At 39.0% G+C, this 15,386-nt stretch overlaps 1 long non-coding RNA gene across 1 annotated transcript; it reads right to left on the bottom strand.

Annotated features, from left to right (window-relative positions):
• Positions 1-1,072: 1,072 nt before the first annotated feature.
• On the bottom strand, positions 1,073-14,726 carry LOC124516316 (uncharacterized). The gene is made up of 3 exons (XR_006963019.1): positions 14,653-14,726; positions 12,013-12,078; positions 1,073-1,124 (listed from the first exon to the last, which is right to left on the bottom strand). It is a non-coding gene; the product is annotated as an uncharacterized LOC124516316 (long non-coding RNA).
• Between the last annotated feature and the right edge of the window lie 660 nt (positions 14,727-15,386).

A 15,386-nucleotide genomic window follows, 5' to 3' on the forward strand; every position in this document is an offset into this window, starting at 1 on the left:
ACTAAGCATCTGTTAGGGAAATCTTATTACTCTGTGTCTGTCACTAGAAAATTAGAACAAACGTTGCAAGACCTACACACTTACAATGTTATGATGTGTTTTTAAAACTGCTTTCCACAGAAGGCCCTTTATTTTATTAGAAAATTATAAGCAAACAAGTCTTGTTTAATGGCTTTCAAAGTATAAGCACATTTCATGTCAAAATTGTATCATTCTCAACTGCTTAGTTGTGTGAGAAATCTGTCAAGCCCTGGTGCCCAAGAAAATAGGGTACCATGGCAGAAGATTTCTTGCTGAAGGATATAATGTATGCTCAATTAAACCAATAGAGCGTGTGTAATGGTCTGATTCCATTGTAGGAAGAACTGTCAGCTTTCCATTCTGGGATCAGAATTTTTTAAATGCCTGGACTTTTGGTGAATTCCATGTGACAGACAAGTGATACAATCTTGAACTTGTAACTCAGGAAAGGTTAGGTTCTTATTTCTTCTCCTTTTCACATTCAAAAATTCTTGGAAATTTTACCTTCCCTTCCTAATATCTTCTCTGTCTCTGCTCCCTTTCCACACCTCTCTTAGTTTCCTAAATATTTTAACTAACAATTAAAGAACCATCCATGAAATGCTAAAATTACATCCGGGTTTTCAGAGGAATCAATTGTTGGTTGTGGTGTTATTTTACTTGCGAGTAATTCCCAAGTTTTATTGCTTCAAATAAAAAAAAAAATCTTTATGTGCTTCAAAATGAATGAGATGCTAATAAAATGTGGTGTAAAAATCCCAGAGCACCCCAATGTCCCTTTTATATTCTGTACTATTTGACAAGTTTATAACAATTCTGTTTCTCTAAGCCAACAGAGATCACACACAGAACTTATCCCAGAAAAGATGACAATAAACATATAAAACATAAGATGCATATTTTTTACATATTCTTTAAAAAAAAAGATGACTTCTAAACATGACAAAACGATATTGGATGTTACTAAACTGCCATCTACTGTACTTGTTCACCCAGTACACAATATCATTGTTTATAGGCTTGCCTTTTTCAATGAATACATGATTTCTTTTTTCCAGCTGTTTCTTGACGTTTTCTTTCCCTTGTTCTAGCCATGTGTACTCCTAAAGACCAAGAAAAAAATAGTTTCAACTAATTACAGTCCTACCAAAGCCTTTCACATCATTTAAGGCTTAGATTGATTATTCACAGTGCCATGAAGACGTGTCAGTTTGAGACAAGAAGAGGTTTAGAGAGGTTTACGCTTTGCAGAGTGCCACCTGTCTCCAAAGGGCACATTCATTAAAAAGCTCCAGGTGCAAGTTGTGGGAGCAAAACAGCATAATGAAGTCCTTTGCCTCCTCATGCACCTTTTGATTAATAACATTCTCCTTCAGTTCTAGCAGATTGTGCACCATGTTCGCTGTAAGAAACTTGAAATACCAGCCTACTTTTCTATCCTTCTCTGAACAGAGCAAATCGCCATTTATCTGTGACCTGAATCAAACGAATATACAAAAACAGGGTATTTCTGGCACAATCTTCTTTAATAAGAAAGAACAGCTAATAAGCCAACTGAATGGTCTAAATGATATTTATTCAATAAACAACACTTAGTATGTGTCACTGATCAAATTTTACCTGATCCTCTCTGTCTATAACCGCACATGTAGAAATCCAATTGATATTTATACTGATAACCTTAAGGCATTGTAAAGTTCTGAGTTGTCTCCTGAATCATAAAAATGGGAAAGAAAAGTGGCATTTATGAAATATCTCCTATTTACTAGACATTTTCACTGGCATTATCATATTTTATCCACATACCAGTCTGGTCAGGTAGACACTTACATCCTCATTTTTACCATTGAAAGTGATTGAGGCTCACAGCAATAATAAGCTAATGTTTATTGCCTGCTTACTATTTTTCTGGCATCGTGTTTATTATTTTAGAGGCATCGCCTCAATTAATCCTCAGAGCTACATTATCAAGCAGACACTGTCATTAATCTCATTTTATTAGAGGCGACCCATAGAAGTTAAGTAACTTGCCCAAGATCACACAAGTAATATGTAGTAGAGCTGAGATCTGAACCCAGGCAAACTGGTTTCCATGCCTATGACATTAACTCCAACATTACACTACTTAAGAGTGTGCAAGTACACTTTAATGAGTCCTATTATTGTTTTGTTTTTGAAAGTTGGTAACACATGTTTGGTGCACATGCTAACTTCCAATTAATCTAACTATATCCTAATAATAGCTATTAATACTTGCTTTGTATTGTGCATTTACAAAATTCAAGAATTTTACATGCATTATCTTATTTGCAATTTACCCACAGACATAATTTTATACCCATTTTACCATTATAAAAGTGAGGCTTGGAGAACAACAATAAGAATAATCACAGCAAACACATGGCACTTACTGTGTGCTAGACACTCTTTTTCCACAGTTTTAAACATAGTACTTATTTAATATTGACAACAACCTTATGATATATTTTTATTCCTTTTACACAGATGAGGAAACTGAGACACAGCACTTTGACCTAGGTTACAAAGCTAGCAGGCAACAGAGCAGGAATTCTAGTTCCAAAGCCTGTGATTTTAACCACTACTCTAAACTGTGGAACAATTTAGGGTAGTCACTCCTTGCTCACCACAAACGTTAGCAGCATGCCTTAACTATGAAAGTATTCATCATAAGCTAACAGTTTGGTGCATACCAAGTAATATAATTATGCACATTTGGTATGGAGTGGGAAGGAACCAAGCCCATGCAATTTCCCCTTGGTCACGCCTGTGCATAGTTTCAATGATGGCAAAAATAAAACCCCTCTCTTCCTTTGTTCTACAAATATTGAGCACTAACTGTGTTCCAGGTGCTGAGGTTGAGGAAATAAATAAGATTTATCTCCTATCTGTAAGGAATTGGGTATATATAAAACAAATAGGTAGTTACAACATAAAGCGACAATTTCTAAAACAGCTTTGCTTCCTAAGCCAAAGCCAAAGCTGGAAAACACTGTCTTACTTGGTCACGGTGAACAGCTGGGAAAAGAAAAGGAAGGCAGAAGAGTGTGTGTCCATACTGCTCAGGATAAAGTGGTTGAAAATATTGTTGTAAAAGTTGCAATCTTATTTAGTCCTTCAATAATGTTTATGTGTGAACCAGGGGTGGAAATTCTCAATAGTTTTATGATATGTATTTTGTTTCTTATCCGATTTTTATCTCTGAGAACTACTCTTTCCTGGAAGACTCATCTGTTTCTGAGCTCTCAGTTCTTCCTCCTAGTCTGGTCTGTACCAAATTCCAGCTAGAATATTAGTCAGAATTTGTGGGTGCAAGTGGCAGAAGCCCAGTATAATCTAGCTTAAGTAAAAGAAGAATGTGTTGACTTGGCTTATGTAGGAAGTCCAGGGGATTCAGGAGTTTTTAACAGAAAAAATTCAGAGATTCAAATGCTATATTTAGAATTCACTCTCTCTTCCTATCCCTTACTACTTCTTTTTTTAATCTTTATTTATTTTTGAGAGAGACACAGACAGAGACAGAGCATGAGCAAGAGAGGGGCAGAGAGAGAGGGAGACACAGAATCGGAAGCAGGCTCCAGGCTCCCAGCTGTCAGCACAGAGCCGGATGTGGGGCTCGAACTCCCGGACCACGAGATCATGACCTGAGCCAAAGTCGGATGCCCAACCGACTGAACCACCCAGGAGCCCCCTCTCTCTTTAAGTGTCTCCATCCATCAGTTCTTAGTGTGTCTGTTTGGCTTCCTTTTGTGGGTGAGCTCTCTCTCTGCGGTGTGTCTCACTCCCACATTTACCAGCTTAAGAACTCTGATAGAGAGAGAACTTTTCTCTCCCAAATGAATTCCTAAATGAATCCTAGGGAATATTCTGATCAGTCTTTCCTGGTTCGCATATTCATTCATTCTTCAACCAATTACCATGGCCAGTCGAAATAACACACAGAATTGGATTACCAAGTCAGTCTCACAACAGTCAGATTTTTCCCAGCATCAAGCTTTACTAAAAATTAAAAGGGCATAGGAAATCAAGAGACAAAGACAAAGCAGAGAAAGGTCTGGAACATTTTTACAAGGCCCTTTTTATCCACCAGCCCAGAGCAATAGATGACGTTTCTGTGTGAGGTTTTGTCGATTGTTACCTCACAGAATGGGAAGTATTTTATTTATAAAACATCTTCATTTTATACCTCCAAGAGTTGTGTAGTTTATATGAAATCCTCCTGGGAAGCTATGTCCCATAAATCAATAGATTCCAGGTTTATTTACTGTAAGCAGTTTTTATCAAGGGACACCTGCTAAAGGGCATTCTGTATGAAAGGCTTCCTCCTCCTGTCTAAAATCATTATTCTATTTACCTGAAGTTCAGTTGACAAGGAATTAGACCACATCACTTCTCTTCTTCTCTTTTCCCCTAGTGGTGTCCTTCTGATAAAGGAAGTGAATGGATCACAGGCTGGCTGCTTTACTCCTTCCTCCCTTTCAAGGGACTGAGTATTCTGATTGGACAACCTGGGCCAAGATCCCAAACTGTGCTGGAGTTAAGGGGAGCACTATGATTGACAGTCCCTTCAGAAGCACCTGCAGTTTCCTGGTAAAAGGAAAGCACACTGGGTATATTTGACTACTCTTATCTACTATACACTTCTGTCTAGACAAGAGACTCTTAAGAGTTCTAGTGATATGGTAACTTTCCTTTTCCCTAAATGTTATCTATTTCTCTCTAGTTTCTAGCTGTGAAAAACTTTCCAGCTATGTCTTGTGGCTCATGAAATACAGGTAAGACAATAAGCTGCGACAGCAGAGTAGGATAACTAGGCCAGATCTTGGGGTCTGTGGGAAAGAAAGCCAAAGAAATGTTTAATAAGGCCTCACAAGGAAAGTTTAATTGAAGAAAGAATACCCCCCCCCCAGTAGGTATTTTCCATCCAATTCTCGTTATGTCCTTACACCATTTGCCTAGAGAAATTCTAACATAGCAACTAAATTTCTTTAACCTTTGGCAGAAGATACAAACAGCTACTCTACTGATCTAATAATCCAGCAGGTACTTTCTGTTTGTCCAAAACAGTATATATTTTTAGGTTGAATTTGAAGGTCCTTGAATAGCTCATCACAATCTCCCTCATTGCCTGGCATCTTATGCAGGCCTGCTACTCCCTGGCCCTGCAAACATTTGAGGTTTTGAGCCATGGTTTAAGGGCTTGATGATTTCTGCTAAACTGAAAATTCTTTTAAAGAATGTGTAGTTTAAATTTTTAGTTATTTACATCAGTGTGACTGAGTTTCTCAATTGTTTTTCATTAGGAAGAAAACTAGGGGGAAAAAAGTGTTGACTAAGGATAAGACCAAAGGGAAAAACAGGACCAAGGCTTCAGTGTGCAGCTGCCTACCCCCAAAATTTAAGGAGACACTCTCAGGTGACATACCCAGGCCCAGCAACTGTGACAACACCCCTTGAAATTTCATGCCCTATGTGACCTGCTTGCCTCCCTCTGGTCCTAGCACTGAAGGATAAAGTTTTACTATATTTGGTTTCTGTGACTTGTGATGAACTAACCTGGATGGATTTCCCTTCCCTACCTGTGAACTGGGAGAGCTGTTCCACCTAGAAATGCCCACAATATTCTCTGATTATGACTGTCCTACACTTATGACATTTTTCTTTTTCTATCTCTTTACACATCCATATTCACCAGCATTCTGTGAGCACTAGGCTAGGATATTGTCCTCTTTGTAGCTATAATATCTAGCCTGGTCCTGTTGTGTGAGTGCGTGAATGAGTGAATGAATGTGCTATTAGCATCAAGCATCTCATTCCTCCTGTGGCATGGGACACCTGTGCAGTTTCATGTCAGCTAAAATATTTTGTCTTTGCCATAGATTGATGGCAAATTTCAATAAATGTGTATGCTAATTATGTGATTTTTCCATAAATATGCAGGTAATTTCAGTATGGTTCCCTTTTCTAACATACGTGTTCAAAAAAGCACTGCATTAGATTTGCAACTGATACCTTATACATGCTTTGCCTTTCAGTCTCCGGCAGAACCAGCCTCCTTGACCCAATTAGACTTCTCCACTCCCACATGGCTAGTAAATACAATAATTAATTTATAAAGAACTCTGAAACACCAGCTGGCAAAAATTCCCTATTAATAGTCTGCACTGAAAAAAAGAATTTAAGTTGTAGGCAATATGTGAATTGTATGTGTGTATATACTCACATCATTTAATCCACTGAATTTCTAAAAATGTCAAACTGTAAGTGTACTAAATAAACGTTTAATAATTTGTCCCTGAATTGTAGAAAAAGAATTCTGTGTGACAAAATATTCCCAGAGATGTATATTTCCAGTACCTGAGACTTGAATGTCTATGAATATTCATATATTCATAGTTTACAATGAATATATTGTAAACTATGTTGTTCTTGTTTTTTCTAAGTTTATTTATTTTGAGAAACAGCAAGAGTGTGAGGCAGGGAGGGGTAGACAGTGAGGGAGAGAGAATCTCAGGCAGGCTCTGTCCTGTCAGCGCAGAGCCTAACATGGAGCTAGCTCTATCTCATAAACCCTGAGATCATGACCTGAGCCGAAATCAAGAGTCGGACGCTCAACTGACTGAGCCACCCAGGTGCCCCTTAAACTATGTTTTTCTTTTTCTTTCTTCTTTCTTTCTTTCTTTTTTTTCTTTCAATGTCTATTTATTCTGGAAGGAGAGAAATACAGAGTGTGATTGAGGAGGAGCAGAGAAACAGACACAGAATCCAAAGCAGGTCCCAGGCTCCAAGCTGTCAGCACAGAGCCCAATGCAGGGCTCAAACCCACAAACTGCAAGATCATGACCTGAGGTGAAGTAGGACACTTAACTGACTGAGCCACCCAGGCACCCCTAAACTGTTGTTCTTAAAAGAATAAGGAGGACAGACAGTTTAAATATTTCTCAGTGCTTTAAGATAGAGGCAACTGTAGTGGCCATCTTTAAGAGCCCTGGTAGACAGAATTTTAGGATGGCTCCTAAGATTCTTCCTCCTGGTATACATGTATTATGCCCTCCCTTTGAGTGTGGGCAGGACCTGTGAATATGATGGGATGCCATTCTTTTGATCCGGTTCCATTACGTGACAAAGGTGATGGATTCATTTCTCCTTTGATTCCATTACGTTATATAAGCCTACAGTAGTGGTAGTGGTGGTGGTAGTAAATAATAATAAAAGTAACGGTGATAGCAGCAGCAGCAGCAGGAATAGACTGTAGAGAAATTCTCTTGCAGGCTTTGGAGAAGTAAACTCCATGCTGTAAGAAGAGAGTCATATGATTAGGACCTAAGGGCAGTCTCTAGGAGCTGGCCCTGGCTGACATCTGGCAAGAAAATGAGACTCTGAGTTGCAAGGAACTGAATTCTGTCAATAGCCTGTATGAGCTTGGAAGATGATTCAGAGCCTCAGATGGAATTGTCTCCCCAGTGGATAACTTAATTGTTGTCTGGTGAGATGCTAGGCAGAAAATAAGCCATGCTCAGACCTCTGACCAACAGATACTGAGAGATAATAAAATACATTGCTTTAAGCTGCTAGGTTTGTGGTCATTTGTTACATAGCACTAGAAAACTAACACAAAAACCAACTGCGTTTTCTTTTCTCTGGGTGCTATCCTTTTCCCTTTTCATCCTAGCAGTCAGGGTTGTACATTACACCATGCCCTTGACCACCTGACATGGCTGATTGGACCAAGTTAGCACAGCCAGAGCCTTTGTCTGAAAATGTGAAGTTGGGGCCAAGAGATTCCAGTTGAGAATCTCTGGAATGGAAAAGAGATACAAAGGTAGAAGCTTTCTTAACACTATCTTCTGTCCAGTACTCCCTCTAAGGTATACAAGGCCCTGGGAAAATATGTGGAGGTGTGCAGGGTAGAAGCCATCAATAGCAACAATTTGATTATAAAAGTAATTACAAAAATCATGGGCTCATGTGAGGTATAGTGGTTTATTGATTAAAATTTAGGGCAAGAAAAAGGTACCAACACAGATGTTTATTGTCCAATCAATGCACATGAAAACTTTTCCTAGTTTGCAGGATCCACCTCTTTGTGTTATTTATTGTCAAAGATACCATTCTTGGCTAATTTCATATATCCCACTGTAAGGAAAAGGTACCAACACTATTACTATTCACAATGCTATGGCTCTTTGGAACCTTTTAAAATTGAAACAGTATAGATCTTCTGGCCTCTGCACTTCCCTAATGTCATTTATTGAATTCTGATACATCATCACTCATCTCATGGCAACACCCATTGTAATGTCCTTGAATAATGGTTTCCAATGACTCTCAAATATTGTTAATGTGCTTTGTTGATGATGACCACAAATGCAAGTCTTACCCAGAGGATGCAGGAAAATGAAAACAATTGTTCTGTTTTATGGTCATGTTAAATTTATCATTTAGAAGTTTATAGTGTTTATTTATGGAACTTAAAGCATTAACATAGAACAACACATCTTCCAACCATGTCTTCTCTTGAACTAAGCCTTGATCACACTGCACTGCTAGAACATGACCTTTTTAATGTTGATCTCTACCCTGCCTTCCACATACCAGTTACCAGTAGTGGGGATTGATGAGGGGCCCTGGGCAGAGCAAGAAGAGAAGTCCCATTCAGGTAAGCCATATCTATCACATGCCCCACAGGTCTTGAGACCAATCCAGGACAGCAAAATGTCACCACATTGATAAAAAGCAAAAAATGACTGACAGAAAGGGGACACTGACTTCGCAGTACTACAGTCTGGAAAGTTCTGGGAGGGGACAAGAATGGCCATGACCAGAATTACCTGACATATAACACATAGCTTGCAAAAGGGTGGTGTGACTGCCCTGGGCACCAACGCCGGGGTGGCGGGGAGGACCCCAGTATAAAAGACACGTGGGTTACTCATACCTCTCTCAGTAGCTCCTCAGGAGGAGGCTCCTGGATCTGAACACAGACAGGTAAAGTGTCCATGTACCAGCTCACACAGGCAGCCCAAAGAGGAAAGTGGGTAGCCACGGTCCTCAACTTGTCCTCTGTCGGTGTTACTGAAAATCATCCCCAAATCAGTGAATCAGCCCTGTTCTGGCAGCTAAATTTGGTGCAGTCTCATGAAAGAAATACTGCCCTGGCCAGTGGGAGCTTTGGCTCACCAGCAACAGGCAAGGGGCCATGCAACCCGAGCCCATACCCATTGGTGTTAGTCCCAGTCCTCAGCACCTGGTGGACCCCGGGCAGTGTGAGTGGGTTATTGTCGAGAGGACTCTGCAAGGGAGAAACAGGGACTGAGGCCAATAAGGTCCAGGTCCAGATTTAGAGCATCCCACCCAGAAGGGCCTGTTGACCAGGCCAAACCCCACCACCAGCAACAACAGAACATTCCAGGGCTTCCATTGCCAAGATCCATACAGGACTAGGTTCCGGCTCCAGGGCACCAGAGGGGACCCAGAACATTTGAAGAAGTTTCTCCAAAGGGCGGGCCTCCCAGGGGTACAGGGTTCATTGAGAGCCCCACTTACTCAGGTCTAAAGTCAGTATGTACTACTTCTGTTTGTCCTATGAATGTCCTATGGCAGGGAAAGCCGGTCTATAGATAGAAAAGAATGATGTGTAAGCAGAGAGGTAGTGGCAAGAGACTGCCGAAAGAGTGCAAGCACGCTTCTTTCAGTCTCCTGAATCTGCTTTGCACTCTTGCCCTGCTATTCCGTCAAACGCCTTCTCTTTGTAATATTAACTCCCTCCCCTTCTTGCTGTTTAAGACATTTTATTGTGATTTTTGTTACTTGTAAGCATAAAGAGCTGTAGTACAATATCCAAAGCCAAATTCTTAGCTTTGTAGGTTCAGGGACTCAACTTTATCATTTCCACCAGTGTTAATTAACCTCTTGGGGATCAACATGTTAAGAGGACCCATACGAAAGTGATATGCACCTCAGAATGTCAATTTATCAATCTACAAAGACAGCTAAATCTAAAAGAATACTGAGTATGGAGAATTCATTCTGGGTATTTTGCTGTGGTGGTTTAAATGTACTCAGGAGAGAAAACGATCAGTCAGAGGTTGTCTCGTGAGTGTGTAATTAGAAGAAAGAGAATGGGTAGTCTTAAGGGAGTTTTCTTTCAAGTTGGATAGAAATTCCTTTTCTATTTTAGAACTACTTCTCTTTGAAAATTAGTTGTAATCCTTGAACTCAAATAGCCTTCTCTTTTGGTCATTACCAGATATATTCTTATGTTTTGTCCACTGTTACCAAACCATTTTTCTGACGACATATGATTCTCCCAGAAAATTTTTACTAACTACAGTTGATTGAATTTGGTACATTAACTGGATATTATTCACTAGCTCTAACATCCATTACTGTGAGCCTCTAATTTAATAATAACCATTATTTATTGACTTCTGTTTATCAAGCACCTTAAGTGAGTTATTTCACTTAATCCTTTGAGCAATTCTAAAGTACAGGTACTATTATCATCATCTTTATTTCCTCCATGAAAAAACAAAACACAGATTAAGCCATTTGTCTGAGGTCACATAGTTGACAGGCAATAGAACTGGGACTGGAAACCAAGAAATCTGACTCCAGAGTCACCGTATGTTACATTTTATAGCATTTCACAAGGTACTTACACTTTCTAAACCTTGATTTCTTATCTGTAAACAAAGCTAACAATATCTTTCCTAAAGATTGGTGGGATTCTAAATGTGATAATGGATATAAAGCTCTTAGCACACTATTGAATATATAGTGATTAATAAATGGTAGCCATTATAACCTGTTACAAGAATTCCCTCAAAAACACAGACTGGATATAGGAGATTTTTGTGCACCTTACAAATCAGATGTTAGCATGAGTTAATTCTATTTTCAGATGGCTGATCTACTTAATTGCATGCTAATCCTTCCAACCTCAAGTGACGGTATTTTATTATCATTTCCAAATTCCGAGTACCTTTCTGGAGGTTATCGCCACCCTGACCCTCCATCCTGGAATATCTGCACATATTGCACTAAGCACTGCCACAAATTCAGACTACGCAACATTGCCTAAGGTCACTACTGTCCTCGTGACCTAAGAAGTAAATTTTACTTTCCACAAGCTCCTGGATTAAAACTAGGGAATTTCAGGGGCGCCTGGGTGGCTCAGTCGGTTAAGCGGCCGACTTAGGTTCAGGTCATGATTTCGCGGCCTGTGAGTTCGAGCCCCCCGTCGGGCTCTGGGCTGACAGCTCAGAGCCTGGAGCCTGTTTCAGATTCTGTGTCTCCCTCTCTCTGACCCTCCGCCGTTCATGCTCTGTCTCTCTCTGTCTCAAAAATAAATAAACGTTAAAAAAAAAATAAAAAAAAAAATAAAAAAAATAAAACTAGGGAATTTCTTAGGCATGAGTGTTAAATTCACTGACTACCTTATTTTATTTATTTAAATTCCTTGTTCTTTTGTTTAAAACTATTTATTTCAAGAGCAAACTTTTTTATGGTTGCTTGTTAAGTCACAATTTCACATATTTTATAATACAAGGATTTATGTACCATAATTAGGGAAACAATTCTGATCAACTAAAAAAAATACTTTACTATATCTCAATGATGACTCTTGCAGTGAATTTATGATTTGGAACTTTATAAAAAGTTATTTTTCATTGTTTTTGAGTAGCGAGGTTTCTTTTTTTTTTTCCCCGAATGTGACTGAACATGCAAAAACAAAATGTGCTTGATTTATCTGTACTTTAAGAAAATTCTCCTTGAATCTACAAATGTAAACCTCAGAGACTGGATCATTGCCACCTTAAACTCTCAGTTAACTCTAGAACCAACAAAAGATTTTTTTTTCTTAATAGCCATGTAATATGCCTTAATATGAGTTATGGTAGACTCAATATCACAACTATAAGAAAGCTCATTCACCATTAGGGCCACAAGGTATTCACTAGTGATACTCACCATGTCATAAGCAGGTCTGTGATCACTCTCTTTGTCCCTGAAGTTGGTATAATATTTAGCAAGCATCTATTGAATGAGGGGATAGGTGGGATATGGTGAGATGGATAAATGTAAGTATTTTTAAAACTTCTTCTTTTAAGAAATGCCCAAATCATAAGTGTGCAGCTCAATGAAATTTTTATAAAATGAAGATCACCTATGTAGCCAGAACCCAAATCATGACAAAGAATATTACCAGGATCCCAAAAGACCCCCATGTTGCTATTTTCTCTCCATGTCCTAAGGTAACTATTATCCTAGATTAGTTATGCCTGCTTTTGAACTTCATGTAAATGTACTAGTTTGTGTCTGGCCTTTTCTTTTCTTTTTTTTAAATGTTTATTTATTTATTTATTTATTTTGAGAGAGAGAGAGAGAGAGAGAGAAAGAGAGCGAGCATGCAAGCTAAGAAGGAACAGAGAGAAAGAGGGAAAGAGAATCCCAAGCAGGCTCTGTGCTGTCGGTACAGAGCCCAACATGGGGCTCAATCTAATGAACTGTGAGATCATGACCTGAGCCAAAATCAAGAGTTAGATGCTTAAGCAACTGACTCACCCAGGCATCCTGTATCTGGCTTTTTCAATTCAATATTACACTTTTGAGTGACAGCCACACTGTTTAATGTGGTTGCAATTTATTTTCATTACTATATATGGTATTCCAGTGTATGAATATATGACAATTTATTTATCCAGGCTATCATAAATAAGCAATTGGGAATTTCTAGTTTGGAGCCATTAGGAATGTGTAGCGATGAACATTATTATATACATCTTTGGTGAACATATGTGCATTTCTGTTGGGAGTATACTCAGGAGTGGATTTTCAGCATCATAAGGTATGCAGGTGTTCAGATTTAATAGACTCTGACAAAATGTTCTCCAAAGAAGATACATCAACTGACATTTCCACTATGTATAAGAATATATAAGAATTTGTTGTACCACACCCTATCCAACACTTGAAATTGTCTGAACTTTTCATTTTAATCATTCTGATGGATATGTAGTAGTAATTTGCATTCCCTGGATTTGCACTGCCAGTCAAGATGATTACACTACTCTTTCCTACTGATTACAACTAAAAGCTCAGGACAAAATACAAAAAGCAACTACCTGAGGGCTCTGAAAAGTAAATTAAAAACGGCAGATTGGTGAGAATCAAAAGTTGGAGAAATGCCCTGTTTGTTTTTCCTATTTTCTCTCACAGCTTTGACGTGAGGCCTGACATCTAGTAAAACTAATGGTAGCACAGGCATTAAAAATGAAGAGAAATCCTATATTTCTAGCAAGATGAATGGAGAAAAGGAGCTTCTGTGGGAGAATACCTGGTTTTTTTTCCTCTCCTTTTCTCCCTCTGGGCTTTGACCTGAGAGTTGAGGCCTAGGCTTGGACCAAGAGAACACCTATGTTTCTAAAGAAGGGAGCTGGGAAAGGAGGCCTCTGTGATCTGAAGATTACAGAGGGAATCCACATTTTTTTCTCTCACCTCTTTGCCCCAGTGTGGGCCCTAGTCAGCCATTGCAACTATGGAAGGCAGCTAAAACTCCCAAGAAAAACCTCATATTTCTGGCAGAAGGATTAATAAAAGGGAACCCTGCAAAAAAGAGCATGAATGGAGTATCACAAGGGGAGAACGTAGAAGGGGATCCCCCTAATTCTATGCAGAGACCCACATAAATTCTGTTCTCACACATGAACTAAGCATCTTCAGCAAAGACACAAGCTCTATAGCAAAAGACATGTGAACGGAACTGCAATTTAAACTACAGTAGTCTCCCCTTATCCATAGGAAATATGACCAAGATCCCCAGTGGATGCCCGAGACAGATAAAACCCAATATATACTGTTTTTTCCTATACATACATTCCTATAATTTATAGCTTAATTTATAAATTAGGCAACAAGACCTAATAGTGAAATAGAACAATTACAACAATATACTGTAATAAATGTTGTTAATGTGGTCTCTCCCTCACTCTCAAAATATATTTTTGTACTGTGATGTTGTGAGATGGTTAAAATGCTTACAGGACCAGATGAAGTGAGGTGAATGACAGGCATTTATAACACAGTGTTAAGCTATTGACCTTCTGAGGATAAGTCAGAAGGAGGATCATCTGCTTCTCACAGTTGATCACAGGTAACTGAAACAAGGCAAAACTACAGATAAGGGGGACTACTGTATTGCCCAAGTTCTAAAGTAATCGCTGAGGGTTGTATGTACAGGACAGACTCAAAGCAGAATAACAAAGCCTTTGAAAACTGAACTGATAGGGCCCAGCACCCACAGAAGGTGAGACTTAACTTGTGGATCTGAATCAAACTGATCTGAATCAAACTGACTGACTCCTGAAACAAAACAAAATGATCAACTTACCCCAAAGGCTTTGAATAGGACCCAGAGTCTATGCAACATAACAATATACAAAGAAGTGGGAAAATATAACCAGTTTTCAAGGAAAAATAAAATCACCAGCTGCCAAATCCTAGATGACTAAGTTGTTATAATTATTAAAGACTTTAAGACAGATATCATAACTAGAAAGTAGTTGAAAAATGGTCTTTCTAGATATATATTGTACTCTGAAAAATCCTTACATTCTGGTAACTGAATCCGTGCATTCTAAGAAGGTTCAAACCGACGTTGTTTGTAATGACAAACCTGGTAAATAAAAGGGATAAAATGTCACACATAGAATTATTACCAGTATATTGCAGTGAAATTAGGGAACTACAGCTACATGCAAATATATGTGACACCCTAAAACGAATTTGGAAGTATACTGTTGAATGGGGGGTGGGGGGGGAAGCTGCAAATTACTTAATAACCAACTATCCCTGTAAAGCTCAACAGTTTGTAAGTTAAACATACATAAACTAAATTTTCAAAAAGCAAAAGATTAAACCTCAAACAGAGGAGAATGTTACCGCTGGAGGAACGCAAGGGGCAAAAGACACAGGTAATTTTTTAACAATATTGGCAATACCCTACTTCTAAAATTACTGGGTTCCCACGTGTACATTGCCTATTTGTTACATCAAAGTATGTATCAAAAAAGAGTACGTTTCTAAATGACACCCGTGTACCAAGTGCATAATTAAAGAACAGAGTTCCCAATCCTTTATTAAAATAACTTCTACAGGGGCGCCTGGGTGGCTCAGTCGGTTAAGCGGCCGACTTAGGTTCAGGTCATGATTTCGCGGCCTGTGAGTTCGAGCCCCCCGTCGGGCTCTGGGCTGACAGCTCAGAGCCTGGAGCCTGTTTCAGATTCTGTGTCTCCCTCTCTCTGACCCTCCCCCGTTCATGCTCTGTCTCTCTCTGTCTCAAAAAT

Source organism: Lynx rufus, unplaced genomic scaffold (assembly GCF_022079265.1).
Source record: "Lynx rufus isolate CCGP_SWC_20201006 ecotype Redwood Valley unplaced genomic scaffold, mLynRuf1.p SCAF_2, whole genome shotgun sequence".
NCBI lineage: Eukaryota > Metazoa > Chordata > Mammalia > Carnivora > Felidae > Lynx > Lynx rufus.